General features: G+C 35.7%; 1 pseudogene; it reads right to left on the bottom strand.

Annotated features, from left to right (window-relative positions):
- Positions 1-1,424: 1,424 nt before the first annotated feature.
- Positions 1,425-2,978, bottom strand: LOC120179457 (annotated as a pseudogene).
- Positions 2,979-15,300: the final 12,322 nt, after the last annotated feature.

Below are 15,300 nucleotides of genomic sequence, written 5' to 3'. Positions count from 1 at the left end.
GTGGAGTTATTCGATCGTGTTCAAGAGATTGGTTGCTGGCTTTCTCAAAGGGCATTGGGATTGCTCTGTGATGGAAGCGGAATTGTGGGGTGTATATGAAGGGCTGCTGCAAGCGTGGAGGCTGGAGAGCGAAAAGTCATGCTGGAAGTGGATAGTGTTGAGGTCTTCAGGCCCTGCACTTGAGGAAGGTCGGAAGTATCCCCATTACGTTGGTTGATCGTATCTTAGCTTTGTAGAATCGTGATTGAGAGATTAAGGTCGGTCATATTCCCCGGACTGCCAACAAGGTTGCAGATAAGTCAGCAAAAATGGCTGAGACTGGAGATCAATCCCCCTGCAGAGGTGTGCGCGCTGCTGCTTGAAGATTCCAGTGCTCATGGCACTGGATAGAGTTTAGCCTGCTTTCCTTTCCTTCCTTTATTACCAAAAAAACATTCAACGAATATAAAATACTTAATTTAATTATTTTAGGTAAAGAAACGTACATCTCACTGTAAAGCTATAAAATAATTAAGATATTAAATAAGACGAGACACATCGTAAATTATCCGAACTTCATTTGATTAAAATTTAATTAATATTCAAATTGAATAAATTTAATTGGAATTCTTAATAAACTAAAGCAATATCAGACTTAAAAAGTTTGTGAATAACTAAAAAAATATTAAATTATTAAAATTTTAAATTAAATTATTTATAATATTAATAATTGCTTGTTATTTTTAAAAGAATGTAATACAATTTTTTTCCATATACTTTAGATTCATTAGAGTCCGAATTTGAGCTTCATTTTGAGATTCGATCAAACATGTCTGAGACTTGTTGAGTTCAAATTTTTTGAATTCAAATCGAACTCCAATTTTTAATTTCGAGTCATACTTACTAATTTCAAAATTCGAACTCAAATCAAACTCCAATTTGATTTCGAGTCATACCAACCAATTTAAAATTTGAACTCAATCAACTCTAGTTTTTTATTTCAAGTCATACTTACTAATTTCAAAATTAGAACTAACTCATTTCGAATTCCAATTTTTTTTATTTCAAATCGTACTTACCAATTTTAAAATTCAAACTTAAAATTCGAACGCATATTTTTTATTTCAAATCATACTTACCAATTTCAATTTTAAAATCGAACTCAAATCGAACTGTAATTTTTTATTTCAACTCGTACTTACCAACTTCAAAAGTGTGAACTTTTAAACTCAAAATCGAAATTCAATTTCTATAAATTTTAATTTCAACAGTACTTTATTGGCAACCTAAGAAAGTTATCAAATATGAGAACTAATGAATCTGAAGATACCAAGCTTCAAAGGAACAATAAGAGCGTATAAGTATCATAGAAACTCCATATGAAAACTTTTATTTCAATAACCAAGTAATGAAAACCACAAACCTTGCAACATAAGCAAAGCTATAAAGTTCTTACAATTTATTTTAGTAATTAGCCCTGCATCACAGCAAGCCCACACAGCATAAAACCATAAACATAATGCTAGACCCCAATCAGCAATCACACTTCTTCAAATAACCATCACTCAGAAACCACCTCGAAGGCGGAGGATGAGGTGGAGAGTGAGTTCCTTCTGGATATTGTACTCCGCAAGAGTCCTGCCATCCTCCAGCTGCTTCCCTGCAAAGATCAGCCTCTGCTGGTCCGGGGGTATCCCTTCCTTATCCAGTTATCCTGGATCTTAGCCTTCACATTGTCAATGGTGTTGGAGCTCTCAACCTCCAAGGTGATGGTCTTCCCTGTGGGTGTCTTGACAAAAATCTGCATACCACCACGGAGACGGAGCACCAAGTGAAGGGTCGACTCTTTCAGGATGTTGTAGTCAGCAAGAGTCCTGCCATCCTCGAGCTGCTTCCCTGCAAAGATTATCCTCTGCCGGTCCGCAGGGATACCTTCCTTATCCTGGATCTTAGCCTTGACATTATCAATGGTGTTCGAGCTCTCAACCTCCAATGTGAAGGTCTTCCCTGTGAGTGTCTTGACAAAAATCTACATACCACCACGGAAACGGAGCACCAAATGAGGGTAGATTCTTTCTGGATGTTGTAGTCAGCAAGGGTCCTGCCATCCTCCAGCTGCTTCCCTGCAAAGATTAGCCTCTGCTGGACCGGGGGGATACCTTCCTTATCCTGGATCTTAGCCTTGACATTGTCAATGGTGTCCGAGCTCTCAACCTCCAATGTGATGGTCTTCCCAGTGAGTGTCTTCACAAAACCTGCATACCACCACGGGCAGCACCAAGTGAAGGGTGGATTCCTTTTGAACGTTGTAGTCAGCCAAGTGCGGCCATCTTCGAGTTGTTTTACCGGCAAATATCAACCTCTGCTGGTATGGTGGATACCCTCCTTATCTGAATCTTAGCCTTGACATTGTTAATATGTCCGAGCTCTCAACCTCCAAGGTGATGGTCTTCCCAGTGAGTGTCTTCACAAAAATCTGCATACCACCCACGGAGACGGAGCACCAAGTGAAGGTTAGATTCCTTCTGGATGTTATAGTCAGCCAAGGTGTGGCCATCCTCGAGTTGTTTACCGGCAAAGATCAATCTCTGCTGGTCTGGGGGAATCCCTTCCTTGTCTTGAATCTTTGCCTTGACGTTATTAATGGTGTCGGAGCTTTCCACCTCGAGGTTGATAGTCTTGCCAGTAAGGGTCTTAACAAAGATTTGCATACAACCCCTCAAACGAAGGACCAAGTGGAGGGTGGACTCCTTCTGAATGTTGTAGTCGGCAAGGGTACGGCCCCCTCCAGCTGTTTTCAGCAAAGATAAGCCACTGTTGGTCTGGTGGGATTCCTTCCTTGTCCTGGATCTTGGCCTTGACATTATCAATGGTGTCGGAGCTTTCCACCTCAAGGGTGATGGTCTTGCCAGTAAGGGTCTTCACGAAGGTTTGCATCTATTTTCAATCAATATAAAACTCATATAAGATTACTGCAAACAGAAACAAAATTACAAAACATATATACAATCAAGATCACAACTTTCACCCTATCTATAAGTACATAAGGAGGCTTGTGATCCCCAGGTACTCTAAAACATTCAATTGTTTCAATCTATTTCAATACAATTCAAGGCAATTATACCAAAAAAATAAACGAATCAAGGCAATTTTTTAAAAATTCATAAGTTCGTAAAAATTCACGGAACGATTTACAGATTTAAAAAAGCGGAAATTCATAAATAATTTATAAGTTAATCTAACGGACTATTAATGATAAAAATCGACTGATGAAAGGAAAACGTAACCACGTATTGAATTAAACAAAAGGAAAACGTAAAATCAAAAGGGGGAAATGAAACCCTAGCCATAGTTCATCTGTCACGATTAGGGAAACGAATTAGGGTTCCGGCGAAGTGGGCGATAAAGAGAGAATTGGGGATTTTGGATTTGGGGGGGTGTAATCGAAATAGAGAAGGAATTGGGAAAATAATTTATTGAAACGGTGCGTTTTAATTGATGGGCTGCCTTGATCGTAGTAAGTGTAACTTTGATGGCTTGCAGTGGTAAAAGTCATGGTTAGTCAATAGTCACATGGGGTGGGGGAAGGAATGTACGAATGCTTCTGTAACGTTGTTTCTTCGTGAAATTTTATAGTGTGATACTTTTTAATATACAAATAAAAAAAGATATTATCAGTGCAGACACTAAATTTTATCTAATATTATTTTATATAATATAGTTATATTATTATATTACATAATATATATTTTCATTTATTTTGTACTATATGTTACAGCCCAAATTTGCTACAAGAGCTACCACCCAAAAATAACAATATCCAGCCCAGGGGCCCAACAGTGATCAACTATCCAACAACGCCGTTCTCCCCTTCAGCCGCACGTCTCTCGACTTCATTCTGGATTTCTCGACAACGTTCATAACCAACAACAAACTTAGTGTTATATTAGGACTTAAACACCCAAAAATAGGGTTTTGTAAATCCTATAAATTACATGTAATCGAACATATAAGCACGGACGATATCAGACGATTATTAGACGAATAAAGCTCAAAGAAATCACAACGAAATCCCAGAGAAAATAGTGAGAAATTTATTTTTTTCAAGAAGGGGATTATCAGCAATTAGCAATAAAAGATCCGAAATTATTTCAAAAGGGAGGTACTTTCTCGTTTTTATTTCTTGGTTTAGTCGATTAAATCTTTGGAATGTAAATGAGAAATATGATCTATTTTATGTTTTAGTACTTCGTTGTTCATTGTATGCTAATTCGATGTTTTAAATAATAATAATAATAATAATAATATAAACAAAACAAAAAATTAGGGATTTAGAGTTTACCTTTACTTCTGTTGCAGGTGTGGAGTCGGCCGGTTAAGAAGGAGAGATTAAAAGAAAAATAGAGAGAAAAGGAAGAGGGGAGGCATTTTTTAAGCTTTGCACGTGTACTAGAGTGATAAGGTTGGGTTGTTTATTTTAGGTTTTGAGTAAACCATATGTTAACTCTTTATTTCACATTTTTTTGTGTCGCTAATTTTGGTTTAATCCTATTTAGATCCCTTTCTTTCCTAATGTTACGTTTAAGCCATTAAATTTAGGGTCAAATCACCCTTAAGTCCTCCTAGTTTAGCTGAGTTTTCACCTTATGGTCACTAGTTGCACTTGTTTTAATTTTGACCCTCTATTTTACTTTTATTTTAATTTGTCATTTCTGTTTTATTATATTTTTTTCTTCACGGTTTTAGTTTGAATATATTTTTTTATTTACTTATTATTTTATTCTTATTTTAATTTTTTTTAAAACTAACCATTTTGTCTTTTTTTATTTTATTCATTTGACTTTCTTTTATTATTTTAATTATTTTTATTGTTTTTGTTTATTTTCTTTTTTACTAACTTTTAATTTTCTCTGTTACCTATTTTATCTTAGAATTTTTCTTCCCTCGTATTATTTTATTTTATCATCTAACATTTTGGCATTTCAGGAATTTTTTCGATCAAAGGTAAGTAATTTGAATCGGGTTTTTAAATTTTAATTTAATTTCAAATTTTCACAAATAAGACAACCGACAAATTATTGGTACCGAAAGGGCTTTCAAGGGTGCTAATTTCAAGTTGAAGCCCAATTCTGGGCCCAACGAAAGACGGTCGCGAGTTTGGCGACTCTGCTGGGGACAGGTATGTGAGTCAGGCCGAAATTAATTTCCGGTTGTCTTTTTTAACGAAAATTACAAGTTTAAATTTTAATTTATTTATTTGATTCTTATTATTTATCTTTGATTATTTTTTTCAAATAAATAGTTGTACTAACATTTTTTAATGATTTCAGATATTTTTCAAAATTGTCATCTCTAGCTCTATACCCAAGCTCTGAACCCTTTTAAGTGGGGGCGAAAGACGCCTTCTTGTGAATTTATTCACCGTATGGGCCTAGCAAGTAACCTTCGGGATTCATATACCTTATGTCTTCGTGTGAATTTATTCTCCGTATGGGCATAAGGGAATGTTTCCTCTCGAGTTTAACTTAGTCCACACAAGCTTGTGATGGGCTTAGAACTAAGGGTCTGGCAAGCCCAAGGGGGCACCAGCAAGTAGAACTCGAGTACCTTTTTAGAACCTAAACTGGGAAAGTACAAGGAATTAGAGCCACCCCAAGACCTCATTCCAAACCCTAGACTATTTTGTTTCTTGCTTTACTTTCTGTTCAAAGCATGCGAAGTAGACAGATATACGGTTAGGATTTGTTTGAAATTAGCATGCGGGATAGAGATCATGTCCGGGTAGGAATTAAAACATGTGGGGTAGGATTTTTCATTTTTATTATTATTTTGATTTACCTCACTAACTCTTTCTATTTTTTGTTTTCCTTTATTTTGTTTTCATCATTCGCATAATTTAAAACGAAGTGTTGATCCACCAAAAATGTGTTTTTTAAACATGAATAATCTGCATTAATGGACAAAGGGGTTGTAATACAAGAGATGAAAATGCAGAGGACAGTCTACAAGGAGACTATGTGTCACATTTAATCCAAAAGACGTGGTGTCCACAATTGAAGAGTATATCACTATACTGCATTATAAAGGACTCAATGAACCGGGTCTATATCAAGCACAATTAAAGTCTATCTTTGAAGAATTGACTGGCAGAAGTTGCAGGGGTAAGATGAAGGCCACTGATCTTAGGAGTCACTTCAAAGACGACAATAGAAAAATGATAACTGAAATTGGAGACCATTGTTGACGAATTCAAGAAACAACAAATGGACTTCACATAGTTCATATCAATTAAGGGCTCCAATGACATATTCGTTGGGAACAGGCTCAACAAAAGATAAATGTCGGAGGTGCAGTCCTTCGAGACTTTTTTTTGGGGCAAACACTCGTCATTTGCATAGTTCATCCAGAGAAGCCAGAGCGGTTCGACAGGTTATTCAACCGGTGACGGATGAAAGCGGAATACTAGTCAACATGTCAGAAGCTGTCAGAATATTTTTTGTCTCTTAAAAGATAAAACACTTTTGTTCCCAATAAGGATTATTCTAATAACAACATATTTGGATTAATGCCTCGAACATTTCATGCATCATGCATTTAGACATTTTGCATTTTGTTATTTTCTTTTTCATTTTGTTATTTTCTTTGCATTCACATTAACTAAAACAAACATGTCTCATTGGAAAGAAACAAATACTAGAGATACCACCTCAAGCCCAAGACACGCCCCATCCATATAATACTCGCTTGAAAAAGAAGAAGATGGAGCAAGAATGGAGAAATCGAGGAGAACATGGCAAAATTGCAGAAAGAACTTGAAGACAAGATAAACCAGAGTACTCTGAATACAATCATGAAGAACCAAGAGTCTTTGGTTGATCAGATTGTTGCCAAGTTAGTTGGCTTACAACAGACTAGTGCGCCTGGGGTAGGTTTACCGGAAGGGGTAACTATACCACCTACCCCACAAGTAGTTGTCTCACCTGAAATCTTACCGGAACTTCGAGGGGACACATGTACTACAAAAGCGAAGCCCTCGGTCTCTGTATTTAACACTGAGAATCGAGGAGAACATGGCAAAATTGCAGAAAGAACTTGAAGACAAATAAACCAGAGTACTCTGAATACAATCATGAAGAACCAAGAGTCTTTGGTTGATCAGATTGTTGCCAAGTTAGTTGGCTTACAACAGACTAGTGCGCCTGGGGTAGGTTTACCGGAAGGGGTAACTATACCACCTACCCCACAAGTAGTTGTCTCACCTGAAATCTTACCGGAACTTCGAGGGGACACATGTACTACAAAAGCGAAGCCCTCGGTCTCTGTATTTAACACTGAGAATAATCCGGGTTATTATCATATATCGATTCATACGGAGATGACAAATCAAGGAAGATGGAGGAGAAAATCAAGAATTAGAGGATCAATGAAAGTAGTTAAAGGAGACCATGACTTGATCCACTGCTTCCAGGAGAGTCTGTCGGGCTCAGCCATTCGTGGTACAACCAGTTAAGTCGATCAAATATCAAGACCTGGAAGGACCTGCCAATTCATTTTTGGAACAATACAAGCATGTCAATGACAAGGCCAGATCGAGTTATACTACAAAGCATGGAAAAAAGCATAACGATAGTTTCAGGCAATACGCACAAAATGGAGGAACTTAGCTGTGCAAGTTCATCCGCCGTTGGACGAAAAGGAAACCTGAAAGCTTTTCATACACCTTGAAGGCTCCATACTTCGGGCACCTGGTTGCGATCACTTCAGGAGCTTTTCAGACTTGGTTATGGCCGGAAAATGATTGAGTCGGCCATAAAGCAAGACAAGATTAAGGATGGGGAACCAGTAAGAAACCTCTTACGAGGAGAGGATGGAGAAATTACAATCAAACACGTCATAAAGGTTACAATCTCCGGCCCAAAATCAACTGCAGCTGTACCATCAGGTACTTCTAAACAAGATTTCAGAGAACCCCGAAGGAAAGGGAGCATTTTGACCCTATTCCCTGACCTATAAGAAGCTTTACCAGCAACTTCTTAACATCCATATAGTATCACCATATCCGGAACCCATGAAGCCCCATACCCCAAGTGGTATGATGAGAAATGCGCATTGTGAATATCACGGTGATATCCCAGGGCACACAATTGAGAAATGTTACGCATGCAAAAGAGTCATACAGAAGATGCGTACCAGAACTTGATCGACTTCAACAACTTGGGCATCCAAGTGAGGAAGATCATGTCATCATTTGAGGCATTCTGTGAACTTGTTTTTTTTTTTAACTTTTTCAAGTTTTTGTAAGAATATTGAATAAATTTATGTTACTTTATGATGACGAGCAATGAATCACATTGCAAACTTGCAATTCTTTGAATATCATTTGAATTAATAAACTCTGTAAGTGGTTCAAAGTTACGGATCTTTGACAAAGTAACATGTTTTAAAACAAGGACCTTGACCTTACCCAGAATATACCCTCAAACACCGTACCCGCTTTTACAATTAACCAATACAACATTTTCCTTTCATAAGGTGCGAACAACATGGGGCATCATTTGCATATGACAATCACTATGTTTTTTATTTAAGACATTCAATGACGATGATGATCTTTACAAATGAAAGAGTTGAGTAGGTGAATCCAGTTTAGGTCAGTTGCTTGAAAATTAAACTCTAAAGATGAAATTTTTGACTTTCAACAAACACCTAGGCTATAACAGGTTCTTCTTGACAATCTTAAGAAATTAAATCCGTAAAGCTGAGCTATTCCACTAAGGCAATTGGTTATAGAGGAAACTTGAAAGCCCTGGCCTTATGAGTAGATTAAGTTTAAAACATGACATTGCTCGGACACTTGGCAATTCGGTGTTTGCTCCACTGCTCTTGTCAGGCCGAAGACTCTGTGATGAGATGAACCCTTCAGTTAACTTGATAAAACTAATTATAATGTTAAGTTGTCCCTCTAAAACAATTGGTTAAACGCCCCAGCTTTATGAATTCAACTAGCCAGATAACGGTAAATTAAATCAATTTTATCTAAGCAAGAAATTTTTGATAATGATGGACTAAGGGAGTTAAGGAACACATGTTATAGTCAACTTCACACGACACTCAGGAATTTCATTTTTAGACCGATATTTCTGCACTACCTTTGTTAGAGGAGCTTACGAGGCTTGAACAAATGGAAGATTTCAAAGGACCGAAATAAAAGGTCTAGTAATTGATCATGCTAGTTGCGTCATTTTGTCCGCACCCAATTAAAATGCCAAACCAAAAAAAAGCACGTTGCAATAACAAAAAAAATGACCTTTTTATGGCTGAAACCTTAGGTCAACCTAAAGCCAACTAATCCATTTGAACATTTGTCAAAGAGCTGTAACTCTGAAATCATTAAAAGAGCTATTGATTCCTTTGATATATTTTGAACTCATGTTTATAATTTGATTCAATTGCGAGCATGAATTAAAGAGCAATATTTTACAATATTTTTTATCCTTTTCATTCCTAAAACAAGAAAAATGAGAAAAACATTTTCAAACAGAACAGTCTCAGATTTGAAAGGTCTGTAAAGCCAAAACCCGAGAAGAAAATGAGGCACGATCGATCCCAATGACCAGATCAGCAGACAAAAATGAGGCTCCATCCTAATTCATGTTGCATGCATATTAGGCATATTTAAGAGCATCACATTTATCACATACATGATTTTTTGCAGCTTTTAGAGTCAAGTTTTGACTTCAGGATGAATAATACTCGATCCGCAAGAGCTTTTAAAGAATGATGGTGGTTTCTTAACTCAACAGTGAGAAGCTACACCTCAGCCGACTAGACATATCTTCAGATATCAGAGTCAATTTCATATAGGCTCGAGAACCAATTCAGAACAAATTCAGTTCAACTCAACTCGACAATGAACAACATATTTCCAGTTAATGTCTTCAAGTCAGATTTCAATTCCACAACGGAAGATATCCGGCTGTCAGAAAGTTATCAGTGACTTTCCTGCAAAGGAGTCATTCAAAGATCATCTCACTTGGTTCAGACCCGCTCAGAGGAACCACCTGAAGAACTATGACCGGCTTAGACTTGTGAAGGGAAGCCATTTTTTTTAAAAGACAACATTTGCAGCATAACTCAAGGCTAGAAGGGTTTTTGCCAACAAGACCTTTGAGTTCGACTACGCTCAGCTCCAAGGCATATCATTTGCAGAATAACTTAAGTCGAGAAGGGCTATCTGCCAAAGACCCTCAAGTTCGATTACACTCAGCTTCGAGGGCACATCATTTACAACATAACTCAAGGCTAGAAGGGTTATCTATCACCAAAAGACCTTTGAGTTCGATTACGTTCAGCTCCAAGGCACATCATTTGCAATATAGCTTAAGTCGAGAAGGGCTATCTACCAAAGGCCCCCGAGTTCAATTACACTCAGCTTCGAGGGCACATCATTTACAGTATAACTCAAGGCTAGAAGGGTTATCTATCACCAAAAGACCTTCGAGTTCGATTACGTTCAGCTCAAAGGCACACCATTTGCAGCATAGCTTAAGTCGAGAAGGGTTATTTGCCAAAGACCCCCGAGTTCCATTACACTCAGCTTCGAGGGCACATCATTTTTTGCATAACTTAAGTCGAGAAGGGCTATCTGCCAAAGACCCTCGAGTTCGATTACACTTAGCTTCGAGGGCACATCATTTACAGCATAATTCAAGGCTAAAAGGGTTATCTATCACCAAAGATCTTCAAGTTCGACTGCGTTCAGCTCCATGGCATATCATTTGCAGCATAACTTAAATCGAGAAGGGTTATCTGCCAACCAAAGACCTTCGAGTTCGACTACGCTCAGCTCCAAGGCGCATCATTTGCAGCATAGCTTAAGTCAAAAAGGGCTATCTGCCAAATACCCTCGAGTTCGATTACACTCAACTTCAAGGGCATATTATTTACAACATAACTCAAGGCTAGAAGGGTTATCTGTCACTAAAGACCTTCGAGTTCAACCACGCTCAGCTCCAAGGCATATCATTTGCAGCATAACTTAAGTCGAGAAGGGTTATCTGTCAACCAAAGACCTTCGAGTTCGACTACGTTCAACTCCAAGGCACATTATTTGCAGCATAGCTTAAGTCGAGAAGGGTTATCTCCCAAAGACCTTCAAGTTCGATTACACTCAATTTCGAGGGCACATCATTTGAAACATAACTCAAGGTTATAAGGGTTATCTGCCAACAAAGACCTTCGAGTTCGACTACGCTCAGCTCTTAGGCACATCATTTACAGCATAGCCCAAGGCAATAAGAGTTATATGTCAATAAAATTGTCGAGTTTGATTCCATTCAGCTCAATGACACATCATTCACACTACTGTCCGGTGGTAATCGAGGTTTTCAAGTCAAGAAGAAAACTTGGGCTAGCCGTGCCTTAGTGACAAGAAACCATTTTCCGGCAGCATAGCTTAAGTTGAGAAAAGCTATCTGTCAACGAAGACCATTCGAGTTTGATTCTATTCAGCTCGAGGGCCTATCACAAATGGAGGAGCCATATGCAACTCAATTCGACAGGGAGTTATTTTTAATTGGACTCCACCAAATGAAAATTTGTGTCTTTTTATCTTTGTCCTATTTTTCGTTCCACGAAAAAGGACAAAGAGGGGAAACTGAAGACACTAAATTTTTTCCAATATTATTTTATATAATATAGTTACATTATTATATTACATAATATATATTTTCATTTATTTTGTACTACATGTTACATGCCCAGATTTTCTACAAGAGCTACCACCCAAAAATAACATATCCAGCACCCAGGTGGCCCAACAATGATCAACTACCCGCAACGTCGTTCTCCCCTCCCTTCACTGCACGTCTCTCAACTTTATTCCCGGATTTCTCAACAACGTTCATCACCAACAACAAACTTAGTGTTTTATTAGACTTAAACACCCCAAAAATAAGGTTTTGTAAACCCTATAAATTACATATAATCGAACACATAAGAACATACGATATCAGACGATTACTAGACGAAAAAGCTCAAAGAATCACACGAAAATCCCAGAGAAAAGAGAGAAACATTTGTATTTTTTTTCAAGAAGGGGGATTATCAACAATTAACAATAAAAAGATCCGAAAATTGTTTCAAAAGTGATGTACTTTCTCGTTTTTATTTCTTGGTTTAGTCGATTAAATCTTTGGAATGCTAATGAGAAATATGATCTATTTTATGTTTTAGTTCTTCGTTGTTCATTGTATGCTAATTCGATGTCTTAAATAATAATAATAATAATAATAATAATAATAATAAACAAACAAAACTTAGGGATTTAGAGTTTACCTTTACCTCTGTTGTTGTTGGGTGTGGAGTCGGCCAGTTAAGAAGAAAGAGAGATTAAAAGAAAAATAGAGAGAAAAAGAAGAGGGGAGGCCTTTTTTAAGCTTTGCACGTGTATTGGAGTGATAAGGTTGGGTTGTTTATTTTAGGTTTTGGGTAAACCACATGTTAACTCCTTATTTCACAACTTTTTTGTGTCGCTAATTTTGGTTTAATCCTATTTAGATCCCCTTTCTTTCCTAGTGTTACGTTTAAGCCATTAAATTTAGGGTCAAATCACCCCTAAGTCCTCCTAGTTTAGCTGAGTTTTCACCTTATGGTCACTAGTTGCACTTGTTTTAATTTTGACCCTCTATTTTACTTTTATTTTAATTTTGTCATTTCTGTTTTATTTATTATTATTTTTCTTTCACGGTTTTAGTTTACATATATTTTTATTTATTTTACTTATTATTTTATTCTTATTTTTATTTTTTTAAAAACTAACCATTTTGTCTTTTTTATTTTATTCATTTGACTTTCTTTTATTATTGTAATTATTTTTATGGTTTTTGTTTATTTTCTTTTTTTACTAACTTTTAATTTTCTCTATTACCTATTTTATCTTAAAATTTTTCTTCCCTCGTATTTATTTTTATTTTGTCATCTAACATTTTTGGCATTTTCAGTGGAATTTTTTCGATCAAAGGTAAGTAATTTGAATCGGGTTTTTAAATTTTAATTTTAATTTCAAATTTTCACAAATAAAGACAATCGGCAAATTAATTGGTACCGAAAAGGCGGTTCAAGGGTGCTAATCCTTCCTTGACCGTAACCGACTCCCGAGCCCGACATATTTCAGGTAAAACGCAGATCAGGTAAAATGGTGTCCGATCTACCTAAATATCGTTTAAAATGATCGGTGGCGACTCCTAACTCAATCATTTCAAGTCGAAGCCCAATTCTGGGCCCAACCGAAAGACGGTCGCGACAATCAGTTTTATTATTTAAATAATATAATCGGTAAAAAATTATCTAAAACATTATTATTTTTTCTTAAACCATCAATGTTTTTTAACTTTTCTGGTAAAGTATCTAACAATAACAAAACTGATAGAAAAATAACAAAACCGGTAGAAATAATAATATTTCCAGTAATTTTTACTGATTTTGTTATTTAAATAATAATAAAACCAGTAACATTTTTTTGATCGTATATTAAAGTTGATGCATGTGATAATTTCCCTATTTCTTCTTCTAAAATCTTCTCCTACTTCTCTTCTATTTTCTTTTCTTGTCCTCAACAATCACAACATCATCAAATATCCAAATCCATGGAACAAATATAAAAAATTCAATCTACAACATCTAATCTTTCATGGCTATTTCATGTTAGTAATTTAAATAAGATTATGGGCTCGAATAATTGTACATCTAACTCTTTAAAGACAGTTTATCCTTAATAATTTAGACGCAATTAGATATTATATTTAAAAATAAGAATAAAATAAAATAAAAAGCATAAATGACTTATTTTTGAATTCCGTGTTGAATTACACATGCAAAATACGTATTTCTATGTTAAAAAAAGTAGTAAAACTTAAGTAAGTTTTCTAAAAATGTATTTGAACTAAACTATGAAACTAATAAAATAAAATATAAAACAAATCCTAACTTATCTAAATCAATTAATAAAATATAAATAAATATTAAATTTGATCCAAGTTTATCTAAAATACACATATATAGTCTCACGTTGAATTTAATTTCAATTTTTTTTTTGTATGTAATGTCTTTGTTTAAATGGTTGTATCTTGAGTTATCGATATTTTATTAAAAATTAATTATTTTGTGAGGAAACATCTCAACTCGAAAATATTCAAAATTTCATTCAAAGATTCATCGTAAATATGATGATGTTGTAACCTTCAAACAACCAAAAATTCTTTTTCAAAATAACTAATTTTAACCCTTCTATACATGTATCAATTTTTTTGGTGGATTGGGGTGATTTTCAAGGATGATAATTTTATCTCTATATGAAGTCGACATCAAATACTTATGTATTTTTTTCTCGATAATATATTTATTATTAAGATAAAGATCTGAATTGTATGTCTCGTTAAAAATTTCTTTAATCTTAATCGAAGAAAAAGAGTACACCACAATTATACCATACTATACTTAATACATTAGGAGGAATTAGAGCAAAAACCATATCTCACGCGCATGATAAAAAACAGATACGACGTCCTTTCGCTAGGTGATCGGTGATTCCATTTTAGGCTCTTGGTTAATACAGGAATTGCACTATCAAAGACTTGTGTAATGAACCTTTATGCTCATCAAAGACTTATTCATTTTTCAGTTAGGGACATTTTGTTGATGGATATAATATTAGAGGCGGAACACAATGAAGACTAGTGCGAGTCATACCCTCCCCTCACCCAAAATAAAAAAAATTGAAAAATTATAATTTTGACTCTTAAAATTAAAAAAAAATTAATTTGGCCCTACAAAATTTTTAGGAATTTAGATTAAGCATTTAAATTTTCTAATGTTCTTAATTAAACTCCTCTCATAATTTTTAAAAATTCTCATTAAGCCTCCCAAAATTTTGGTAAAGTAATTTGAATCATTCAATCTTTTAGGAAATTTTAGTTTAACCCCTAAAATTTTTAAAGTTTTAAGTTGGTCTACAAACTCTATCATCAAATTCTGGAGATATTAAACAAAACAGTTGTTGGGTGGAGCCTTGGTGTCATTTATGCACAGATGGACACGTGAGCAAATTGATTTTCTTTTTTGTTGTAGACAATGCACCCTATCCAATTCTCCGACCAGGGCTTCACGTCCGACTGACACAAAACGAGGTCCCGCCATCCACGCAGTGCGTGATGCATATATGTGTGCATCTCTCTAAGCAAAAGCCCTTTGGCCTTTGGGTTAGCACGTGAAGTTCATGCAAAAGCAGGCAGTGTGCACGTGAACTATTGGCCAAAAAGGCAG

The sequence above is a fragment of the Hibiscus syriacus genome, unplaced genomic scaffold, assembly GCF_006381635.1.
Source record: "Hibiscus syriacus cultivar Baekdansim isolate YM2019G1 unplaced genomic scaffold, ASM638163v2 tig00112416_pilon, whole genome shotgun sequence".
Taxonomy (NCBI): domain Eukaryota; kingdom Viridiplantae; phylum Streptophyta; class Magnoliopsida; order Malvales; family Malvaceae; genus Hibiscus; species Hibiscus syriacus.
Note: the sequence above shows the minus strand (reverse complement) of the source record. Positions and strands in the feature narration are given on the sequence as shown.